The following is a 17,654-nucleotide window of genomic DNA, read 5'->3' on the forward strand; positions in this document are numbered from 1 at the left end:
TGGAGGAGCTAGAGAAAGTACCCAGGGAGCTGAAGGGGTCTGCAACCCTATAGGTGGAATATCAATATGAACTAACCAGTACCCCCAGAGCTTGTGTCTCTATCTGCATATGTATCAGAAGATGGTCTAGTTGTCCATCATTGGGAAGAGAGGTCCCTTGGTCTTGCAAACTTTATGTGCCCCATTACAGGGGAACACCAGGGCCAAGAAGTGGGAGTGAGTGGATAGTGGAGAAGTGGGGAGGATATAGGGAACTTTCGGGATAGCATTTGAAATGTAACTGAAGTAAATACCTAATAAAAAATTGAAAAAAAAGAGGTAAGCATGTTTCCACTCTCTCTGTCTCTCCCTCTGATGTCTCCATAAGCCATTAGAAGGACCTGCCATGGATAGTCCATAGATATTAGAAGGAGACATTTCAATATTGGAGGGGTTTTCCCCCAGAGATAAAGTATTTAAATAAATCCCATCTAGTGAATAGCTTGAACCTAGCTCATCCTAGCTGCATTGATTTATCAGGGATGCCACAACTAAGTGTACACAGGGTGAGTTAATCAACAAGAATCCCATGGTTGAGCTTCTGGAGGCCAGAAGTCTCAGATCAAAATATAAGCAGATTTGGATTCTTCTGCGACCTGTTCTCTTGGCTATGGTTGGCTCTTTTGTTCATACAGGATTCTCCCCTTATGTATGTCTGTATCCAAATGTTGTTTCTTACCAGGACTAATGCTATATTAGGACCACCATAATAACTTCACTTAACTTAAAGATCTCATTTCCAAATAAAGCCATATTTCAAGGCTGGGCAAAGTGTCACAATTTAGCACAAGCCAGTGAAGCTGAGTGCACATCAGTCAAACATTAGGTTTTGCACAGACTCATGTGTCTGAGGATGGAGACATGACTCAGTGATGCAGAGTACTTGCATCTCTTACAGAGGACCTGAGTTCAGTTCTCAGCTCCTGCACTGAGGAACTGATAACCACCTTTCAATCCAGCTGAAGGGATCCAAGATCTTCCTCTGGCCTCCACAGGTAGTGAGATGTGTACACCCTGCACCCCTGCACATTTTTCTGTGCACTCATTTTTAAGAAAAAGAGAAAAAAACATAAAATTGTGTGAGTGAGTAGGAGAGGAAGTATCTGTGATACTTGGGAGAGTATTTGGGAGAGTAAAGAATATAATCAAAATACATCAAATGAAAAATTTTAAGATGTTTCAATAATTATTAGGTAGTGAGACATATAGTAATTTTAAAATGTTTTCTTTCTTTTAAAAAGTTGTTTATTTATTTTATGTATGTGGGTACACTGTAGCTGTCTTCCCTCATGCTATACTACAAAGCAATAGTGATTTTCAAAAACTGCATAGTATTGGTACAGAGACAGACACGTTGATCAATGAAATAGAATTGAAGACCCAGAAATAAAACCACACACTTAAGGACACTTGATCTTTGACAAAGATGCCAAAAATATACAATGGAAACTAGAAAGCATCTTCAATAAATGGTGCTGGTCTAACTGGCAATCTGTAGGTAGAAGAATGAAAATAGATCCATATTTGTCACCTTCCACAAAGTTCAAGTCCAAGTGGATCAAGGACCTCAACATAAAACCAGATACACTGAATCTAATAAAAGAGAAAGTGGGGAATAGCCTTGAACTCATTGGCACAGGGGGGAATTTCCTAAACAGAACTCCAATGGCTCAGGTTCTAAGATCAAGAACTAATAAATGGGACCTCATGAAACTGAAAAGCTTCTGTAAGGCCAAGGACATAGTCAATAGGGCAAACCAGCAATCTACAGATTGAGAAAAAAAATCAACCAGAATGGCGAAGATCAAAACTCAGGTGACAGCACATGCTGATGAGGATGTGGAGAAAGAGGAACACTCCTCCATTGCAGGTGGGATTGCAAACTGGTACAACTACTCCGGAAATCAATCTGGAGGTTCCTCAGAAAATTGGAAATAGACCTATCTGAAGACCCAGCTATACAACTTTTGGGCATATATTCAAAGATGCCCTACCATGCCACAGGGCCACATGTTCCACTATGTTCATATTAGCCTTGTATATGATAGCCAGAAGCTGGAAACAACCCAGATATCTGACGACAGAAGAATGGATACAGAAAATGTAGTTCATTTACAGAATGGAATACTACTCAGCTGTTAAGAATGAGGACATCATGAGTTTTGAAAACAAATGGATTGAACTAGAAACTATCATCCTGAGTGAGGTAACTCAGACCCAAAAGGACATGCATGGAATGTAGTCACTAATAAGTGGCTATTAGCCAAACAATACAGGATACCCAGGACACAGTCCACAGAACTTAAGAAGGTTAACAAGCTGAAGGGCCCAAGTGAGGATGCCTCAATCCCACTTGGGAGGGAGATGAAAGCAATCACTTGGAGCAGGGGGCAGAGGGTGTAAGAGGAAGGGGGAACATGATCAGGTATTGGGGTGTGTGTGTGTGTGTGAAACAGTACTGAAATCCTGATGGCCAGCAGAAAGAGTGGAAACAGGTAACCTCAGGAGATAGGAGGTAGGGGTGGGGGGCTCTAGAATGTCCTGGAGACCTGTGAGGTGAGAAACTCTCAGGACTCAAAGAGAGGGACCTTGGAAGAAGTGCTCTACAGTGGGGAGAGGGAACTTGTAGAGTCCACTTCCAGTGGAGGGACAGAACATCAAGTGGAGAGATGAGGTTACCATCCCACAGTCAAGAACTCTAACCCAGTTCCTGTTTGAAGAACTGCAGGGACAAAAATGGAGAAAAACATGAGCGAAAGGAGGTCCAATGACAGGCTCAAATTGGAATCCAGCTCAAGGGGTGGCCCCGAACCCTGACACTGTTACTGATGCTATGGTATGCTTGCAGACAACTTGGCTGCCTTCGGAGAGGCCCAACAAGCAGCTGAAAGAATCAGATGTAGATACTATCACCCAACCAATGGAAGGAAGCTGGGAACCCCTGTGGCTATACTAGAAAAAAGCTGGAAGAAGCTAAGGATGTGGGTGACCCCATAGGAAGACCAGCAGTCTCAACTGGCCTGGACCCCCGAGATCTCTCAGACACTGAGACACCAACCAGGCAGCATAAACCAGCTGATGTGAGGCCCCCGACACATATACAGCACAGGACTGCTGGGTCCGGCCTCAGTGAGAGAAGATGAACCTAACCTTTGTGAGACTTGATGCCCCAGAGAGTGAGGAGGTGTGTTGGGGTGGCAACATCCTCTTGGACACGTATGGTGGGGAAGGAGGTATGGGATGGGGAGCGGTCAGGGGGAAGACCGAGAAGGAGATGAAGACTGGACTGTACAAAAGGGTTAAAAAATAATAAAAATTATTTATTTTATGTATATGTGTATACTGTAACTATCTTCAGACACACTAGAAGAGAGCATCAGATCCCATTACAGTGATTTTGAGCCACCATATGGTTACTGAAAATCGAACTCAGGACCTGTCGAAGGTCAGTCAGTCTCTCTAACCCTCTTAAAATGTTTTCTTAAAGATTATTTCTATAGCTGGCTATGACGGTACATATCATTAATCCAAGCATTTGGGAAGTAGAGACAGGAGAACTAGAAGTTCAAGGTCACAAGCTACACTAACATTGGCTACCAGAGACTCTGTCTTAAAAAAAAAAAGTATACATATAATATTATTTGAGTCAATTTTTACTGAGTATAAAGAAATTTTCTACAATTATCAAGATAGAAAATATAGTTGAATATACACTAAAATAAGTTCTGCCGATAATCTGCCCCTGCCTGATCCACAATCAGTAGTATTAAATTCATTTAAAATATTTTCATATTTATAACACAAACCTTTGCAAATTTTACACATATACTCACATTTTTACATAAAGACATTTTATATGTTTTAAATTGTCTAACGTTTTATAATAATTTTTTCCCAAGATAATGTTAGTACTCATAAGGTCTTAGGTAAATAAATTTAAATTAGTAGAAAAGATCTACATTCTAATTCTAATATTTTATGATTTTTTATATTAAAAAAAGGTTGAAACCATATTTTTACCTAAAATGAGGACAGTAATACATGTGGAAACCATTATTTTACTCCAGCTGCCCGTGGCAGCCTCATACGGTGGCATTAACAAGTATGAAGAGGGTGATATGCTTGGCCTTGGTGCAACGCTCAGCAAGTTAAAACAAGCATGATGCTAAGAGCTGAGCCGAGGCTTCTGAAGTGGCCTCTCAAGTGCAGGATGTTCTCCTGCTCAGGTCTGGAGTGTAGATGTGGATGTGGCTCCTGTGCAAAGTCGGCTGAGCAGGCAGGGAACTCTTCCGGTATACTCTACTCCACAAGACTGAGCCTGAAACCAAAGAAATCCCACAACGATATTCCAAAACTTTTTCTTTTCTTTTTTTGCTCTTTAGTTTTCTAATTTTATCAGGAAACTTTCTGAAGAGCACAGAATTCTTTTCTGGATTTTTCTTTCTTGAATAAGAAAAGAATAAAAGTTCCATTGCCTTAAGACCTTTCCAAGGAGGGGCTTCCCAGGAGAGAGCTTCCTGAGAAGGTTGTGAAGTACACCTTTTTGTCGTGAACACTGGCCAGCCAACCTCTGACTTCAGGACTGGATTTCCTGTTTTCTGCTGCTCTCCCTCTGTTGGCCACATCAGGCAGTGGACACTGACCTCTGAGGCATCATTGCTTTAGTCTTTCAGTTCACCAAGGCTGCCTTCATAGATGCTGTCATTGATCCTATGGTTGAGGAACACCCCTTAGCTGTGGCTTTGGGCCAGACATTCTTTCCCTCTGGAAAGCATGGTAACATTTCTGTTATTTCTCCCTGAGAATGCAAGGCCGCTCCTAGTGTCAACTAACACACCAAACAGAGGTATTTTTTTCCCTGCCAAACTGAAAACCTCCCGGGAGGAAACACCAGTTTTATCCAAGCACAAAATGAATTCAAGTCAGTGGGATCCAGAAATTATGCAATCTCCATTCCAACCTACTTTCTTCCTTTCCATCAGCAGATTTAGAAAGCACCGCCTAGTGAAGCCCCGTGGAGTTCTCATTTCTGTGTCAAGCTGTTAGCAATTCAGTGCATTTCCAAAATTTGTTTCTAGGAGCAGACATGCTGCAGGATCGTATGAACGATGATTGTTTTCACAGACTTACCTACAGCACACATTCAAAGTCCATAGGAGCAAGACACATAGATTATCAATCAAGATGGGGAAGGTCTGAGCCCAGGATAGGGAACTGCTTTTGTATTGAAGGATTTATTTTTTCTTAACTGACTATATAAAGGAAGTAGAAGAAAAGGCTGGATTATAATAAGACTAGCAACAGTAGTCATCACAATAATGAGTAAGACAAATGGCAGGTGCCTGGCATTGTGCTAAATATGTATTCTTCATCGTCTGTTTCTTCTCTACTAGAGTATCAATACAGATACTATCAATACTCAGCTCACTCTTATTTCATCTGCTGAAGTGAGAATCTTGAGGCATGAAGCTCGGAAATGGTCTATGTTATTGAAGGATCTAAGACTTTCGTCCCAGCCTGGGCTATTCATTTCTGCTCTACACGAGTGAGCAGGCATTTATCTTTCATGGGTCTTTTTTCTCAAGCTGTTCTTACTTCGGGGTGAGGTTTGAGACAGTGTTTCTTTGTGTAGCCCCAGCTTTCCTGGAAGACAGGAATCTGTCTGTCAAAGTTAAATTTGGGTGCATTCTTGTGTCTCCTTAATTTTGAGATAACATCTTGCCCTGAGCTTGGAGCTATGTGGACTAGCCTGCAAGCCCATGGGTCCTCTTGTCTCTGATGCTACAGCATTTGAGTTACAAATGCAACAATGGTCAGCTTCTCATTTGTATGCTGAGACTCAAATTCAGGTTCTTTTGCTTGTGCAATCACTGGGCCTTCTCTGCAGCCCCTGCCCCATGCTTTTTATTTGAATATCATAGTTGCATTGTAGCAGGGAGCTAAGACTGAGGTCTACCTGGTTGTATATGTATTTCCTAAATATATGGTGAGTGTAGAAAAGATATTATAAAACACAGGCCCCAGGTCATTCTGTGGAATGTGCTTGCCACAGTTAAGGAAAGATTCGATGAAGAAGAAAGGGGGCGGGGAGGGATAGGAGAGGAGGAAAAGGAGAAGGAAGAAATGGAAGAAGAAAAAGAAGGAGGAAAGAAAAAGCAAGCAAGGAAGAAATAGTCAATATCACAGTTTATTCCTTCAACATAAATACCTCCATTTGCACTCTCTTCGTAGGCCCAAGTCTCTCTTTCTCCATCTTCTCCTGGCTCATCCATTCTATTGGAGTCACTGATGCTTGCATCTGGCATTACTCACCGTGGGGAGGTTATGCCAAGTTTCCACATAAAGGCTATGTAATGGTTCAGGCATCAAGGATCCAGAGACAAAGGACAAAGAAGTTGTCATTATTTTATCTGCTCTCTTTCAGGGCAGCAGAAGCCATGCTCTTAGGGGCTCAGCAAGCTACTCAACAGTCATGAGGCACCATGTTGTTGCTCCTACATCTCTAACAAATCTCAAGATGAATGAACCGCTTCAAAATTTCTTACCTGTGCTGTGTCCTCACCCATCTGGCTTCATATTGATTATTCCATATTGTAAATCTAACAGAGCACATGCTGTAAGCTTTGCTTACATGATCCAGTAATACAGTTCATCCTGGCCTCATGAGGCTGGTGATTAGTCATGCCTGGAGTGCCCATTAGGTGCAGAGGACATCGAGAAAATGTGGTGCCACTTTTCTTTCTGTGAAGCAAGGCAAGAGTCAACTATACATAGAAACACCATACTCTGGAGTGGTAGCGCATGCCTGGGATCCTCATGTGCATGATTTTGAAGCAGAAAGACATCTCATTTGAAGCCAGGTTTGGACTACACAGTAAGCTGCAGTTGAATCAGGGTTATACAGTGAGATCATACAATGTTTTTCTGTCTTCATGTGGCTTTCTTCAGTTCATAATGTCTTTTTAAATTTTAATTATGCACATGTGTGTGGGTACATGGGCACTCAGGTGCCTCTGAAACCCAGAGGCATCGGATCCTTCTGATGAGCTGGAGTCACAGGCAGACGGAAGCTGTGAGATGTGGTTGGGAAGGACCAAATTCAAGTCCCACTTTGCAGTATTGACTGTTGAGCCATTTGTCCAGCCCCAGCATAATGTCTTTTAAATTTGTCTATGTTGTAACAAATTGCAAGGTCTCTTTTTCAGGACTGAATAACATCCATACACAAAGTCTCTCCCCTCCCAGTTCTCCCTTCCCCTTCCTTTTCTCCTTCTCCATCTTCTCCTACTACCTCTCCTAGTTCTTTGTCTCCACTCCATTTTTATTCAAAAATCCATTGATGTGGACACTTAGGTGTTTCTGGGTCATGACTTATGGCAAGGATACAATGAAATAAATGTGCAGATATCTTTATGATGCAGAAATTTCATGTCTTTGGTAATATACTCAGAAGAGAGAATATTGAATTGTAATTGTATGTTTAATTTCTTTAAACATGGCTATACCATTCTAAATTTTCACTAACACATAAGTGTTCCCCTTCCTATATATCCTTGCCAATAGTTGCTTTCTGCTGTGAATGCTTTTGTTTTAAGACAGTGACTCACAAAGCAGTCTGAGCTGACCTCAACCCATAATCCTGTATTCTTGCCCTCTCTAGTGGTAAGATTATAGAGATGTACCACCATGTCTGCCTTGCTGTGTTTTGACCTTTTGAGCACAGTCATCCCAGCACACATAAGGTCATCCTTGCTTGGTGTTTTTGATTTTCCTCCTCTTTTTTATTAACGAAATGGAGCAATTATTCAAACCACTCATTGTTCCCATTGTCCATTTTTAATACCTTTTTTGGAGAAATGTCACTTATATTCACCTGCTCATTTTAAAATCAGGCTATTTATTTTTTATTTAGTTGTATGAATTCTTTGTACATTTTGGACATTCACTATTAAAAAATGTGTGGCTTGCAAATATTTGCCAAACTCACTGGCATGTTCATTCATGTATCTCAGTGTAAGTGGTTCATACTCACCTGTAGCACTTTCCTGGGCCCTCTCTTCCAGCGAGTCTCTTCTCCTTTCATGCTTATATCACAAATCTGCATAATATATTCATTAAACCTAGACTCTGCTGTTGAAGTTTGGTCTATTGCTATGCATTGTAATGCTAAATTCTATACTTTAAGGTCTAGGCCTACAAGGAACTTCTCCTGTTTACAAGCTTTTGTTGTGCAAACCTTGTTCCTTGGTTTAAAACTATTGGGTAAATACAATTGGGTACAGTCAATTACTGGAGGGATTAGAGGTGGGTGGGTTAGCAGTGACCTGCTTGGAGGAGGAGATACAGGGAGGAAAGATGAAGAAAGAGAAGGAGGAGGAAGCTGCCATGAGGGGAGAGGAACCATGAGCACATGGCCAGGAGAAACAGCAAGTGTCTGGGGTATACCTCTAGGGAGCTAGCCAGGCCTGCAGTTAGAAGTTAGATCAGGAGTCACCCCCAGTAGTTGTCACTGCCAAATAAAATAACCATAGTCTGAGTCCCATTTATTTGTAGACTAGTTGGGGATAAGCTTAAATTATTTCACTACAATCTACACATAAAGAAAACTGTGATCTTGGTCTCCCTCCACTTCTCTTTCTTCCTTCCACCTGCCCTCCTTTTACTCTTTTTCCATCATTTCAACTGGATCCTGATCAAATTTCATAAATACAGATTCTGCATATGAAAGAAAATATACAATATATAACTTTACCTGACTTATTTCAATTAGCATGAGAATTTCTGGTTGCATTGATTTTCCTGGAGCTTTTAGAATTCCAACCTTCTTTCCGGCTCCGTAAATCCTCATATGTATATGAATGTCTATGTCTACAAGTTGGGCCCTTTCACCTCAATCGTGAATTAAGAAAATACCCTGAGTCTCCTGCGGTCGCCTCCCCAGGGCCTTGCCACACTATGGCAGCAGCAAGACACAGCACGCTTGACTTCACGCTCGGCGCCAAAGCTGATGGCGAGGCCATTCTGAAAGGCCTTCAGTCCATTTTTCAGGAGCAGGGGATGACAGAGTCAGTGCACACCTGGCAGGACCATGGCTATTTAGCAACTTACACGAACAAGAATGGCAGCTTTGCCAATTTGCGAATTTATCCACATGGATTGGTGTTGCTGGACCTTCAGACTTACAACAGTGATGTGCAAGGCAAACAAGAAACTGACAGCCTTTTGAACAAAATAGAAGAAAAAATGAAAGAATTGAGTCAAGACAGTATTGGGCGGGTGAAGCGATTACCACCCATAGTTCGAGGAGGGGCCATTGACAGATATTGGCCTACTGCTGATGGGCGCCTGGTTGAGTATGACATAGATGAAGGGGTGTATGATGAAGATTCACCCTATCAGAACATTAAAATTCTACACTCGAAGCAGTTTGGGAATATTCTCATCCTCAGCGGGGATGCTAATTTGGCAGAGAGTGACTTGGCATATACCCGTGCCATCATGGGCAATGGTAAAGAAGACTACACTGGCAAAGATTTACTGATTCTGGGAGGCGGTGATGGTGGCAAATTGTGTGAAACTGTCAAACTGAAACCAAAGATGGTCACTATGGTAGAGATTGACCAAATGGTAATTGATGGATGTAAGAAATACACGCGGAGAACATGTGGAGATGTCTTAGACAATCTTAAAGGAGACTGCTATCAGGTTCTTATAGAAGACTGTATCCCAGTACTGAAGAGGTACGCCATAGAAGGGAGAGAGTTTGATTATGTGATTAATGATTTGACAGCTGTCCCTATCTCTACATCTCCAGAAGATTCCACATGGGAGTTCCTCAGACTGATTCTCGACCTGTCAATGAAGGTTCTGAAACAGAATGGAAAATACTTCACACAGGGGAACTGTGTCAACTTGACTGAAGCCCTGTCACTCTATGAAGAACAGCTGGGGCGTCTGTATTGTCCTGTGGAATTCTCAAAAGAGATTGTCTATGTCCCTTCATACTTGGAATTGTGGGTATTTTACACTGTTTGGAAGAAAGCTAAGCCTTAAAGATGAGCATCCCCTGAATGACGTGTGCTGCAAGCCACTTTCCTGACCTCCATATACTGTATATGCCATCAAATATGTCAGGCAACTGTTCATGAATTCCTTCAAGTGTTTTTCACTTTTAATTAGTATTTCAATTTTAAAAAGCCAATGGGAAAAATGTATATTTTGATGAGTTATGGTGTTAATTTTTAAAAGTCAGCCGAAGGACAATTAGACAGCCCAGCAAAGACTGCAGAATGCATTGACCCCCTAGAATGTGATTTTAGTATCTTTTTTTTTCTCTGTGTGGGGTTTGGGTTTTCATTTTGGTTTCAGTTAAACCTTTAATTTGGACATATGGAGGAATGAACATCATTGTTTTGTTCTGAAGAGAAGCTCCTGATAGTGTTTCTCCCCTCTCTCTCCCAAATTGACTTAGATATTAACATTTGGTGCTTTTAAAGGTTTAAAAAGAGTGATTAGCAGTGCTTCAATTAAAATGACAAAGGAGAAAGAAAAAAGAAAATACCCTACAGGTTTGCCTATATGCTGATCTTATTTAGGCATTATCTCAATTGAGGCTCTCTCCTCTCCAGTGATTCTGTTGTTTCAAGTTGACATAAAGCTAGGCAACATAGCAAGATTCTGTCATGTGATCTTGCTAAATATTTACTTCCTAAGTTCATCATTTTCCTTTGAACTTTTAATTTCATTTTCTTTAGTGATCAGTGGTATTCTATTTCTTATAAATGCAAAATTTTCATTATTCATTCATCTGTTGTTGGGTAACTAGGTTTATTCCAATTCTTTGAAGCAGAACTAAACATGGGTGTGTAAACATTCCTATGATATATGGAGTTCTCTGGGAATATGCCCAGAGTGAAACAAGAGGCTCACATGGTAGCTTTCTTTTTAAGTTGTGGAGAAATATCCAAACTGATTGACATAAGGGTTGTATTAATTTTTTTGCCCCATCAACAGTAATAAGGGTTCCTTTCTCTCCACATTCTCTCCAACATTTGTTGATAACAGAAATTCTGACTGGTATCTAAAAGTAGTTTTAATTTTTATTTCTCTGTTGGTTAGGGATATTAGATACTTTAAAAATTAGTTATTAGCCATTTGTATTTCTGTTTAAAAAATTTCTATGCAGATCATTTGTTCATTTGCTGATTGGCAGTTTTATTCCCTTGGTATTTAATTTCTGTGCTTTGTAAATTTTGGATATTAGCTCCTTCTTTGAAGTATAGCCAATGAAGATTCTATTTTAAAAGTTCTTGCCTATCCTAACATCCTTTTTTTTTGTTTGTTATAGTTCTTTTTTTTTTTATTTTCTTTATTTACATTTCAAATGCTATCCCGAAAGTTTCCTATACCCTCCCCCCACCTCTGCTCCCCTACCCACCCACTCCCACTACTTGGCCCAGGCCTTGCCTTGTGCTGGGTCATATAAAGTTTGCAAGACCAAGGGGCCTCTCTACCCAATGATGGCCGATTAGGCCATCTTCTGCTACTTATGCAGCTAGAGACACGAGCTCAGGGGGTACTGGTTAGTTCATATTGTTGTTCCACCTACAGGGTTGCAGCCCCCTTAAGATCCTTGGGTACTTTCTCTAGCTCCTCCATTGGCAACCCTGTGTTCCATCCAATAGCTGGCTGTGAGCATCCACTTCTGTGTTTGCCAGGCACTGGCATAGCCTCACAAGAGGCCGCAATATCAGGGTCCCTTCAGCAGAATCTTGTTTGCATGAGCATTAGTATCTAGGTTTGGTGGCTGATGATGGGATNGACTCCCGAATGGGGTAGTCTCTGGATAGTCCATCCTTTCATCTTAGCTCTAAATTTTGTCTCTGTACCTATATCCTTTCATGAGTATTTTGTTCCTTATTCTAAGGAGGAATGAAGTATCCACCCAGTGGTCATCCTTCTTGGTTTTCTTGTGTTTTGCATCTATCCTAACATCTTAAAGGGTATCCCCTGTGTTTTCTTAAATTTCAGTATTTCAGGTTTAAATCAAGGTCATTGATCCATTTCCAGTTGAGTTTTGAACAAGGTGAAAGATAAGACTCTTCATTCTTCTGCAGGTAGAAAGCCAGAATTGCCAGCTCCATTTGTTGGATAGATTATTTTTCATTCTAAGTATGTTTTTGCCTTTGTCGAAAATTAAATGGGGATAGCCATGATGTTTTATTTCTTCTGTTCTATTCCATTGATCTTCCTGTCTATGTTTATGGAAGTACCAGGCTGTCTTTGTCACTATAGCTCTATGGTGTAATTTGAGGTTGGGTGTTGTGATACCTCCAGCATTGATCTTACTCTTTAGAATCGCTTTGAGTATTTGTGGTTTTTTATGGCTCCATATGAATTACTATATTTTTTTCTAAGTCTGTGAAATATGACATGAAATTTTGTAGGTATTGCATTAATTCCATATATTAACTTTGGTAATATAGATATTTTCACAATATTATTTCTGCATATCCAGAGAAACACACTATTTTTTTTTATCACCAAGTATTTTCTGTGATTTCTCTTTTAAGTATCTTGAAATTTTTGTTTTAGACGTCTTTTGTTTATTTGGTCAGATACATTGCTAAATACTTAGTTTTAGGGGAGTTATTTATTTATTTATTTATTATTGGATATTTTCTTTATTTATGTTTTAAATGTTTTCCCCTTTACAGGTCTTCCTTTTGAAAACTCCCTATACTATGAGGGGTGCTCCGCTACCCACTAACCCACTCCTGTCTTCCTGCCCTGGCATTCCCCTACACTGGAGCATCGAACAACCTCAGGCCCAAGAGTCTCTCCTCCTTCTGATGTCCAACAAGGCCATCCTCTGCCACATGTGCTGCTGGAGCCGTGGGTTGGGGGAGTTATTTTGAGTAGAACTTTTCCTGATTTCTTCCTCAGAGTCTAGTTTGTTAGTTTTAACTTTAATTTTTAAAATTTTACATTTAATGATTTTTTTTAAATGTTTTAACCTTTTTTTGTAACCCATCAGAGGTAGTGGGGAAAAAGAGGATACCGAGTGGGGGTGGGGTGGGGGTAGTGGACCTGTTTAGAAAGGCTCTTTGGAGCAACTCCGATCTGTGTTGTCTGGCAATTGGCAGTTCAGTTCACAGGTTAGCAGGAGCAGCTCAATTCACTGGCAAAAGCACTTCATGGATACACCAGTCATCCAGTTCAGTAGAGTCTGGTTAAGCAACAGTGGTGACAGGATCTAGCAGAGACAGCCAGGCCTCAGCCTCCACTGGAGTCAACAAAAGGGACCAACAGGAACACTAGGAGAAATTCTCAGCTATGCCTCTCTCAGGGAATCAAAGATCAGTGAAGATGTGAAACCCACAAGCGTTGCACATATAGATGTACCAGAAAGACAAACTCTGTGTCTATCATTCCATGGAGTCCTATGTATACACTCCAAACATCACGTATCCTCCACGTGACGTGCCTCAGCATGGCTCTTGCCTCAGCAAGTGCATCTAATATGCCTGAGTCCGAGGAAGTGGCAAGAAACTGCACCACACCACAAGAAGTTTTCCTGGTGCATTTTTCTCTATGGAGTCCCAACAAATGCAGCTCAACTACACAATGTTAGCAGACCAATATATGTGTGTTGTTAGCAAAACATCTTTTATCATGTGTCCTTTTACATATTTGTTTTAGTAGAAGATCCTTTCTCCTTTGTCTGTTTCAGTGAAATGTTCCAAGTCTGTTTTAGCCTTTCACACCTGTGTCCACTTTAATAAAACGTTCTTTTACATTCTCTAGCAAAACACCACCAACCTGACTTTTCAAAGAACCCTTAAGTTTCCACTTCAGTTAGTATAAACAAAGGCTACTTTTTTGTTGTTGTTGTTGTTGAGACCCCTCCAGGTACGCCATGGGCCTCTGACATTAAGCAACCCTGTGCTTCTTTCTTTCTTTCTTTTTTTTTTTAAAGAAATCTTTATTAATTATATGTAAGTACACTGTAACTGTCTTCAGACACCCCAGAAGAGGGCAGCAGTTTTCATTACGGATGGCTGTGAGCCACCATGTGGTTGCTGGGATTTGAACTCAGGACCTTCGAAAAGCAGTCAGTGCTCTTAACCGCTGAGCCATCTCTCCAGCCCCAAAGGCTCCTTTTTATGTTGATTTTGTATACTGAAACTTTACTGCAAGTCTTTATTATGTCCATGGGTTCTCTAGCAGACAATACTTGGTTTAAGTAAAGAATCTTATCATCTGTAAATTGGGGATTGTATTAGTCAGGGTTCTCTAGAGTCACAGAACTTGCAGATAGTCTCTATATAGTAAAGGAATTTATTGATGACTTACAGTCTGCAGTCCAATTCCCAACAATGGTTCAATAGTAGCTGTGAATGGAAGTCCAAGGATCTAGCAGTTGCTTAGTCCCACAGGGCAAGCAGGCAAAAGAGCGAGAACCAGACTCCCTTCTTCCAGTGTCCTTATATGGTCTCCAGCAGAAGGTCTAGCCCAGATTAAAGGTGTGTGCCACCACACTTTTAATCCCAGATGACCTTGAACTCGGAGATCTCCCTGTCTTAATCTTCTGGATTCAATCACCACTGTGTCTCAAGATCTCCATACCAAGATTCAGATCAGAAACTTCTATCTCCCAGCCTCCAGATTAGGGTCACTGGTGAGCCTTCCAATTCTGGATTGTAGTTCATTCCAAATATAGTCAAGTCGACAACCAGGAATAGCCACTGCAGGGATAATTTGACTTTTTGCCTTCCTAGTGCCATCCATTTTGTCTTTTGTTTGCTGAGACTTGGAACACCATATGGAATGGAAGAGGGGAGTGGACATCCTTGTCTCATGTCTGAGTTTAGAAGACATGCTCTCAGTATGCCCCAATTTAAATAATGTCGTCTATCGGCTTGCTGTATAGATAGATGCCTTATTATTTTGAGGCATGTTCTATCTATTTTTAAAATCTCTAGAACTTTTATGTCCTGAAGGAATGTTGAAATTTTTCAAATTCCTTTCAACTGAAATAAGTTTGTGGTTTCTGTCCTTGATGTGTTTACATGGTGATATACGTTTACTGTTTTGTTTTGTTCTGTTTTGTTTTGTTTTGGTGAGACAGTGTTTCTCTGTGTAGTCCTGGATGTTCTGGAACTCCCTATAGATCAGAATAGCCCTGAACTCCACCTGCCTCTGCCTCCTTGGTGGTGGGATTGAAGACATGCTTACCATGCCTAGCTTATTCTTCTTACTGTGTTTTTAAATTCAGTTTGCAAATAGTTTACTAAGAAATTTTAGGTCTGAGGCCTTTTACTCATGTTAGTTTTAAGGGTTCATTGAGTTGCTGTGTCTGACATGGTTGTTTCTATCTCAAGTATGGAGGCTAACCTGAGACTGGATCTCCTAGAACTATTTGGGAAGATTAGGAGGTGTGACCTTGTTGGAGGAGGTGTGTCACTGGAGGTGGGCTACTCAGTGCTTCTGAATCATAATGTAATCTCTCAGTTACTGCTCCAGCACCGTGGCTGCCTGCCATGATGGCCATGTGCTCATCCAATGACACTGTAAGCCTCCCACCCGCAAAACCCTTTCTTCTATAAGTTTCATTGGTCATGATATCTTATTACAGCAACAAAATGGTAAATAAAATATAAAATCTAGTTTTTAAATTAAAAAAAAACATTTTGCATACAATTTATTTTTATGTTTTCCTTTCCCTAACTTCTGCCACATCCTCCTCTCTTCACCTCCCTACCCACCCAAATTTAGGCTTCTCTCTCTCTTTCTCTCCCTCTCTTTGTCGCAATCTATTTCCTTTTAAAAGAACCCACGAAGCAAAGTAATAAGAAAAAGAATAAGACAAAAATGCCAAAACAAATTAAAACAACCCCCCTGCCAAAACAACAAGAAGAAGTCACAGAGCTTGTTTTGTGCTGGGAACTCCTCCTGGGCTTGGGGTCTCCCCCACGTCCCCCACCCATTGGGGTCTCCCCCACGTCCCCCACCCATTGGGGTCTCCCCACATCCCCCACCCAAGAGTTGTTGAGATACCCAATGGTTCTCCACTAGAGAAAACTGATTGTCCTGTCAGCAGGAGTCAAATACAGAAAGATTCTTGGTTAGTGATGGACACCATGTGTACTTTGCCTTCTCAGTGCTGGGAACCTAACCTTGGACCTGTCCTGTGCATGCTGCCACAGTCCCTTTAAATTAAAATGTGCATCAGTCGTGCTGTATCTGAAAGACGCAATTTCCTTGGAATCATTAATCACCTCTGGCTCTTAAAATCTCTCTACCTCCTCTTCATCATAGGTCCCTGAGTCCTGAAGCGAGGGTTTTGATGGAGACATCCCATTTATGACTGAGTATTCTAGTCTCTCACTTGCTGCACTTTGTCCAGTTGTAAGTCAGGATCAGGCAGGTCCTCTCAGGAGACAGCTGTATCAGGCTTGTGTCAGCAAGCACTTCTTGGCATCCACAATTTCTTTTGAACGTTAAGACACTGAATTCTTTCTCAGGTCATTTAATTCTTTTAGTCATTTTGGACCCTTTATTGGGGAGTTGGTCACTTGGTGATAAATTGTGTTGTAGGTGTTGGTTCTACTGTATCCTTTGGATTGCTTTGCCATGATTTATGGATCTATTGAAGTGAGTTTGTATTGACTTCCTTTTCTTCTACACCTATTGAGTTATTCTGGTTCCTTTGACTCTTCTTAGAGGATTATCCATTTGCAATTCGGCTATGAGAAGTGGTGAAGTTGAAACGTTTTGCTGACTATATAATGGATGGCTGATGTGACCTCACCTTGGCTATGTGCCAAGGAAACCTATTGTGGTGAGTTTTTGGCTGTACTGCTTTGTGTTCCCAGTGGATGGCATGCACACACCCACCCAGGAGCAATCCCAGATCTGCAAATGGAAAACACATACACACACACAAACAAACCAGTTAATTTTAAAATTCCTTGACTAATTCAATGGCCACTGGCCAGTGGCCACTTACCTGAAGTCTCACATGATTGATTGGCTTTATCCCCTGCCACTATTGCATCTCCTTCTTCTCTCCCCAGTTCTGGTGATTTTCTCTGTGTCCTACCCATGCAACTCTAAGGGTCCTGCCTCATACTCAGCCATTGGTTACTGACATCTTTATTGATAGATAGATCAAAAAAAATTGTGGAAAGGACCTTCAGTTTCTGGACATGCAGATTCAAACCATGAACACCAACCTCCAACAAAGACCAAGGGTGGGGATGTACACTGCACACTAGTATGACGAGATGGAGTCAAAATCTTGGTCATCCTTGGATTCTCAGAACCTGCTGGAGGCAGGACACCAAACTTCAGACCCAGTGAAGCCTGTCTATTATCAAGAGAGGCTGTACTTAGAGTCATAAGCTCAATGTGAAAATCTGGGAGGAGAGAAATAGAGTTTCCTGGTCTTCAGTGATTTTTAGCAACTCAGACATTAGAACCTCATACCCTTATTGACCTTAGATACTACTGGAACCAAAGCTCTAGTCTGTCAGGGCACCCTGAGCACACTAGACATGCAGTTTGAAGCTACTGTGGGGAGAGGGTGTGGCAGGCCTGGGGAGTCCTGCTCT

General features: G+C 41.2%; 1 pseudogene across 1 annotated transcript; it reads left to right on the top strand.

The window, feature by feature from the left end:
* The first annotated feature begins 8,957 nt into the window (after window positions 1–8,957).
* Window positions 8,958–10,577, top strand: LOC110326795 (annotated as a pseudogene). The gene has a single exon (XR_003844504.1). The product of XR_003844504.1 is annotated as a spermine synthase pseudogene (transcript).
* The last annotated feature ends 7,077 nt before the right edge of the window (window positions 10,578–17,654 follow it).

The sequence above is a fragment of the Mus pahari genome, chromosome 9 (assembly GCF_900095145.1).
Source record: "Mus pahari chromosome 9, PAHARI_EIJ_v1.1, whole genome shotgun sequence".
Classification (NCBI taxonomy): domain Eukaryota; kingdom Metazoa; phylum Chordata; class Mammalia; order Rodentia; family Muridae; genus Mus; species Mus pahari.